This window comes from Procambarus clarkii, chromosome 69, assembly GCF_040958095.1.
Source record: "Procambarus clarkii isolate CNS0578487 chromosome 69, FALCON_Pclarkii_2.0, whole genome shotgun sequence".
Lineage (NCBI taxonomy): Eukaryota > Metazoa > Arthropoda > Malacostraca > Decapoda > Cambaridae > Procambarus > Procambarus clarkii.
The window spans coordinates 16,465,650-16,473,149 of NC_091218.1; the positions used below are offsets into that span (position 1 = coordinate 16,465,650).

The window sequence follows — 7,500 nt, forward strand, 5'->3', positions numbered from 1 at the left end:
ACAATGTAAAGAGGGCTATTCTTATGCCCAGCACTTTCGCAACTCTGCTAAATCGAATACTTAGGGTACAGTGACACCAGTGGTAGCTTGCGAGAAAACACTTTTTTTTTAATATAAAATGTTTTCAACCCTCTCTGCTGAATTAGTTTAACAAAATAAAATGTCACATACGATGTGCTTATACTGTTATACTGTATCACATAGCATACATATAGACACAGAATATTTGTTGTAACAACAAAAATCTTGACCTTTGGATACCAAAACGGGTTAAGGCTAACAACTATGTCAACAATGACACAAAAAATAGACTCCGAGGGAAGAAAAAGGTCAAGATAAGACAAAGGAGCGGGAGTGACCTTGAGACCAGCAAAACGGTGAACAAATTCACCTTCGCCTCGAGGAGTAGTGCCTCACCTACCATCATGGGAGCCATTATGGCTTTACTTTGATCACATGCTGGGCTCCTCTTACCCTCCTCCTCCTCCTCCTCCTGGCTAACTGTTTACACTGCGCACTCTCTTTCACGACACAGAGAGGAAATAATAACAGATATATGTGAACACGGCAGCATTTATTAATGCCTGGACACAAAACTCAACGAACCTTCGGAAACTTTCTACAAAGTGGCGTGCATCCAAAATATTTACTTTATCCAACACTGCAGTACTTAAATCATTGATTAAAATAAGACTAAGTTATTTTGACTAACTAATTAGTTGATTTTACTTAACAACACGAGTCTCCAAAAATAAATTATCACACACAAAATCCCAATATAAATCCCAGCTTTCCTAACGCAATGTTCAGAAAAATAATAATGTACCTTGTATTTCCACCAATAACAGTAGGCTTTAAAATCGTAAAAATGTCAATATAAATTAAATGGCATAAAACTGAGTTATCTATCTGTCTCGTTTTATTACAAATACCATATCAGTTAGCACAAGAAATAAATGAAATGTAGATAACACTGCAGAGAGCAGGGGAAAGAGACGTAGATACCAAGGGTTCACAGTAGCCTGGGGGTTGCTTAACCTGTCTTCTTAAAAATAACGTCGTTTTTGGCCGTTTGCCCGTATGGCCGAAAGTGGACGTAATTTGAAAATGAAAAAAAATTAAAATAAATTTGGGATTTTTTTTTTCAACAACAGTAAGTTAAGGGTCCTCTGGTAGGTTAGGTGGGCAGGAAATTCTCATAAAGTTATGAAAAACGTTAATTGAAAGTTTAGTCTTCAAACCTTACCGAGTAAGCCGGACGACTCTAACAGAAAACGTGACAGTACGTCACTTTTGTGAGTCGATTTCATTTCAAATTACGTCCACCTTTGGCCATAGCGCGCATACGAGCCAAAATGACGTTATTTTTAAGAGGATGGGTTGTAACCATGAGCCTAGGCTGTTCATAGAAGCCTACCATGAGCCTAGCCTGTTCATGGTAGCCTACCATGGTGTTGTCCTGTTGCGTTGCAGTAACCTGATATTAGGCATAACTTTGTGCAGCACCAGTTTGCTGTAGTCAGCGCAAGCATCCTAGTTTTATGTGAATGATATCATATGCTATTTACATTTAGTATTAAAAAAATTGTATACTCAAAATCAAAGTTACTTTTGTATTAATAAAAATCACTATATTATATATATATATATATATATATATATATATATAATATATATATATATATATATATATATATATATATATATATATATATATATATATATATATATATATATATTATTTATAGATAATTATTTTCAATAATTAATTGAAAATAATTAATTGGTTGATAATAATTTTTATTATTATAATTTATAATTTTTATTATTATTAAGATTATATTTGATCAACAAAAATATTTTTTCCGTAGCTTATCTACGCTCTAAACAAATTTATCGACGACAGAAATAACCTATTAAAACCTGACATACAAAAATTTATCCATGAGTTGAAACATCCCGTGGCGCGATATCTACATTGTACAGTTTTTCCTGCAGCCCTCACATAGGTTCCTCTTGGCCGCCGGAGAGCTCCCATGTGCCCGTACGGAGCTTAAGAGCTCTCACGCATCCATATGGAGCCTGAGAGCTCCCATGCATCCATATGGAGCCTGAGAGCTCCCATGCATCCATATGGAGCCTGAGAGCTCCCACGCATCTATATGGAGCCTGAGAGCTCCCATGCATCCATATGGAGCCTGAGAGCTCCCAAGCATCCATATGGAGCCTGAGAGCTCCCACGCATCCATATGGAGCCTGAGAGCTCCCATGCATCCATATGGAGCCTGAGAGCTCCCATGCATCCATATGGAGCCTGAGAGCTCCCATGCATCCATATGGAGCCTGAGAGCTCCCACGCATCTATATGGAGCCTGAAGGTCCCATGCATCCATATGGAGCCTGAGAGCTCCCATGCATCCATATGGAGCCTGAGAGCTCCCACGCATCCATATGGAGCCTGAGAGCTCCCATGCATCCATATGGAGCCTGAGAGCTCCCATGCATCCATATGGAGCCTGAGAGCTCCCACGCATCTATATGGAGCCTGAGAGCTCCCATGCATCCATATGGAGCCTGAGAGCTCCCATGCATCCATATGGAGCCTGAGAGCTCCCATGCATCCATATGGAGCCTGAGAGCTCCCATGCATCCATATGGAGCCTGAGAGCTCCCATGCATCTATATGGAGCCTGAGAGCTCCCACGCATCCATATGGAGCCTGAGAGCTCCCATGCAGCTCTAAAATGCATCCCTATGGCGCTGAGGGCTCCCCGTGCAGCGCTGGCATGCATCTATCTGGTTCCCCGTGCAGCGGAAATGTTATCAAGGTATATTACAGTGCCTCAGAATGACTTAATGACTTATCTACATCCAAACTGAACTATTATGGACTGCCTGACTGTGTATTTCCGATGAAACCATCACAGCTGCAGTTGTTTGGTAACTGGATTATATTAATTTTTCCCAAAGATGGACATCAATTTTTTTTTTTTTTTTGAGATATATACAAGAGTTGTTACATTCTTGTACAGCCACTAGTACGCGTAGCGTTTCGGGCAGATCCCTGGAATACGATCCCCGCCGCGAAGAATCGTTTTTACAACCAAGTACACATTTTACTGTTGAGTTAAGCAGAGGCTACAGTTAAGGATTTGCCCCCAGTAAATCCTCCCCGGCCAGGATACGAACCCCATGACAAAGCGCTCGCGGAACGTCAGGCGAGTGTCTTACCACTACACCACGGAGACTAAAAGATGTAATTTGTATTGTTCCTCAAAATCATCTGAATGATTCCATGAAAGTTCGATGTGTACCTACACCTATTAACTGTATTGCAAAATTTATTCTGGACTATATCACTGAACTTCATCCAAATATAAGTCGAAACGTGTTCTAAATACATTGATACAATTAATGATTAATATTCGGAATAATGTGTTCCGTAACAAAGACGATGAAGGGGCTCCCATCCCACGCAGTCGTAAATATTTGGACCACGAGGAACCTTTCCTTGCTTACCTTCACTTCTCACTTCACACCTCGCTCGCACCATCACCTACTATTACAATGACGACAGCATCGTTATGCTCACAGCATCGCTCCTGTGCCAGGTAAGTCCACTACGGGCTCATCATAGCCCGTGCTACTTACCCCGCTCCTGTGCCAGGTAAGTTACGGGCTCACCATAGCCCGTGCTACTTGGAACTTGTTCCGAGTAGCTGAATCTATAACAACATCGTTATGTTTGCACAACATCCAACCCGGTCTTTCCTTGCATTTTGTGACACCCACCTTAAGTACTTATGACACAGATCTCTCTCTTTTGAAATGTTCCGCCCTGGAAGCACTTCCAATCAAGAGTCTACACCTGTGATTTACCTGTGACCTTTTCCCTTACAGCAACTTTAACCGCCAGGATGAACCAGGTAGCTTCTAGCATCTCGGTTCCTGGCACAACAGAGTACAATGCTAAGATGTGAGCTTATGATAGTGATAGTGTTTTCTATATGTACTTTCGCTACCCCGTATTTTCATTTGGTTCATTCTAACCCAGCTATTGTATCAGGCACTATAGTAAGCTTTTATTTTCATATGGAGATTTGAGACCTGATCTTCAATTTTATTTTTGTTTGAATTATGAGATAATCGGATTTCTTAAAAGTAATCAACGGTTGACTTGTCTGCGCTCAGTTAAAACAAATTATATATGTGTATATATACATACATATATATATTTACAATTTTGTCCCCAATGCCTCAGAGACACTTGGTGCCTGGGGTAAAAGTGCCTTTGGTTTTTAAGGATCTCTTTAAGCTAAATGAATCAAGAAGAGCCCGGTTTACCTGGCCCTCTTAACACCTGCTGCTCCTGCCTCTTAACCAACCTAACAGCGTGCCGCACCCCCCCCAAACTGTGACACTTTCATTCAAGGGAGTTATGGCACAGTTCCAACCTGGTATATTTGTGTTGCGCCCCTGGCCTCCTCAACACCTACAACTGCGTCTGTATATTTGGGTTTATTTTCTATCCAATCCGGGCCGAGGGGAGGTTGATCCTCGAAACCAGCCCAAGGTAATTCCTCAACCAGCCCAAGGTAATCCCCCACTCCTCAACCAGCTAAAGGTAATCCCCCACTCCTCAACCAGCCCAAGGTAATCCTCACTCCTCAACCAGCTAAAGGTAATCCCCACTCCTCAACCAGCCCTATGTAATCCCCACTCCTCAACCAGCTAAAACTAAGGTTGCTCCAGCTTCCCATGCTATTTTCTAATGGCATTCCTTTTCCCTCTCTTCGAGTCCAGAAAATGCTGGTATTCCGGTCATTCTCTACTCCTTATCCGAACAGCAACAAAACACTCCATCGCCACCACCGCTCGCCCCTCCGTCCTCCCATTTTATCGGTAATGGAAAATTTGAACCATTTTTATCTAGCAGTCTAATAAAGTAGATCAGAAATCCATCAATACTTACCATACCACACCAAATAACTTAAATATTAAAGGTATATTAAGGTGCAGTCTACGAATGCTTTCATCGACCAGAAATGTCTTGTTGCCCCATGAAATGTGTGTGTAATTACCGACCAGCTGATGATTTACAATATAAACGAAGGTATACCATATTTCAGCTCTAGATTATCAATGACTTGTCCTGTAAAACTCCACTTGCCAGTTGCTAGAGTTACATTTTCTCGAGGTATGGTAAATGGCGACAAAGAGTTAAGTCTGTATGACTGTACAGATCTTAGAAGTGATATGAGGACTTGGTGAAAAACGGTGACAAGAAGACAAATCAGTAGGGGCCATGAGGAGGATTCGAACCTGCCCACTGGGTAACTCCCACTGCACACGCCTTTAGACCACTAAACCACGACATGGTCTAAATGCGTGTGCTTAGGAGTACTCAGTGTGCAGGTTCGAATCCAACCCATAGCTCCTACTGATATTCTCATTGATACTTCACGGTAATGTGATTTCTCTGTGCAATAGTAACAGACCTTTGATATCATCGGGGCTCAAACGCGGACCCTACAAGAAGCGAGATGGTCGTTGTACAGACCAGGGCCAGGATTTATTAAGTTTTTCTGCAACCACTTCTGAAACCTATACATCTTTTCTTGATCTTTGGCAGCTCGTTTACATTTATTAGAGAGTTTACGAGCTCCTTAAACTTCCACAACCCAAGGTTATTATCGTTATAAACAACCTCGTAGTGGTTCGTGGGTCATAAACTGTTTAGTAAATGTAAAGAAATCCGCCATGCTTGAGGAATGATATACAGGTTTCGTAAGTGGTTGCGTAAATGCTTAACAAGTCCTGGACGAGTAGAGCTGGATGGATTTATTGTGTATCCAAGTCACTGCATATTGTAAGCGCTAACTCTGCCTTTTGTGGCAGCGACGCAACCTGGCGCTCAGGCACAACCTTGCACTTGACGCAGCTCCGCACTGTTACCAACCAAGGGCCCGCTAACACAAGAATCACCCAATTGCTTGAAGCACGCAAGTCACGTACTTTCTGTATGTGACGCACGTCAGCGCTACGCAGCACGTGCTGAATACAGATATATTTACTGTATATGCAACTGAAAACTCACACCCCAGAAGTGACTCGAACCCATACTGCCAGGAGCACTATACATCTGGTGTACAGGGCACCTAATCCACTCGACCATCACGAACCGAACAAAAGCTGATGGTACCCGAGGCTATTTGCCCATCAGCCCGCCGGCACTCTGATGGTAATCTTGGGTACAGTATTTTATCAAATCACCTCATTCTTTGGGGCACACGTGAGGAACACAAATGCGAACAAGCCTGAATGGTCCCCAGGCTTAGGTTGATTAGGTGCCCTGTACACCAGTTGCATAGTGCTCCTGACAGTATGGGTTCGAGTCACTTCTGGGGTACTCACCTAGTTGTGCTTGCGGGGGTTGAGCTCTGGCTCTTTGGTCCCGCCTCTCAACTGTCAATCAACAGGTGTACAGGTTCCTGAGTCTATTGGGCTCTATCATATCTACACTTGAAACTGTGTATGGAGTCAGCCTCCACCACATCACTTCCTAATGCATTCCATTTGTCAACCACTCTGACACTAAAAAAGTTCTTTCTAATATCTCTGTGGCTCATTTGGGCACTCAGTTTCCACCTGTGTCCCCTAGTGCGTGTGCCCCTTGTGTTAAACAGCCTGTCTTTATCAACCCTGAAAAAAAACATTATTGCCAACAGCATTTGGTGTTCCCAGGCGGTCACCCATCCAAGTACTAACCAAACCCAACGTTGCTTAACTTCGCTGATCGGACGAGAAGCGGTGTTCTCAACGTGGTATGGCCGTTGGCATGGGGTGTGAGTTTTCAGTTGTATGTATGCCTGGGGACCATTCAGGCTCGTTCACATATACTGTATATATAGGGTTTGACCTGCGCGTAGGTGTGGGTGTAGACGTTGACGCCAGATATTGGCCGAAACGCTGTGCAAATTAGTGGCTTTAGGCACTGTATGTACTAGCTCTATCTAGAAATTCAACATTATGGTTATAACTCATCTTATATGTATGTACTTTTACCTGAATAAACATTTGATTTGATATACAAGCTCCTCTCCTTCGGTATCTCCAACAAACTCACAAAATATAACTAATCAATCCAAAACAACCTTATGTTGGGCTGTTACGTCACAATGACGTGGCTGATAATTAAGACACCCAACCCTCACTAACAACTGTCGAGGTGATTTGGGTACTCCCAAGTACACGCCTTTAGACCACTATACCACGACATGGTCTAATGGCGTGTGCTTAGGAGTACTCAGTGTGCAGGTTCGAATCCTGCACACTTAACAATAACTAATTGTTAAGCTAACCAAATAAATCCAGCGTGTGTGTGCATTCAGTTATTAAACACACAACAAAATTATAAAAGTCAACTCACTACTGGTAAACTACTGTTACTGTGAGCTGTGTACCGTGTTGGCGTGTACCTATAGCCGCTTGTACAGGCGA

At 42.5% G+C, this 7,500-nt stretch overlaps 1 protein-coding gene and 1 non-coding gene across 8 annotated transcripts in view; both read right to left on the minus strand.

Moving 5' to 3' along the window:
• Nucleotides 1-7,500, minus strand: part of LOC123752869 (protein FAM13A) — a 421,243-nt gene that overhangs the window by 392,851 nt on the left and 20,892 nt on the right. The gene's annotated exons all lie outside the window — the stretch shown is intronic.
• On the minus strand, nt 6,720-6,838 carry LOC123772353 (5S ribosomal RNA). The gene has a single exon (XR_006774636.1). It is a non-coding gene; the product is annotated as a 5S ribosomal RNA (ribosomal RNA).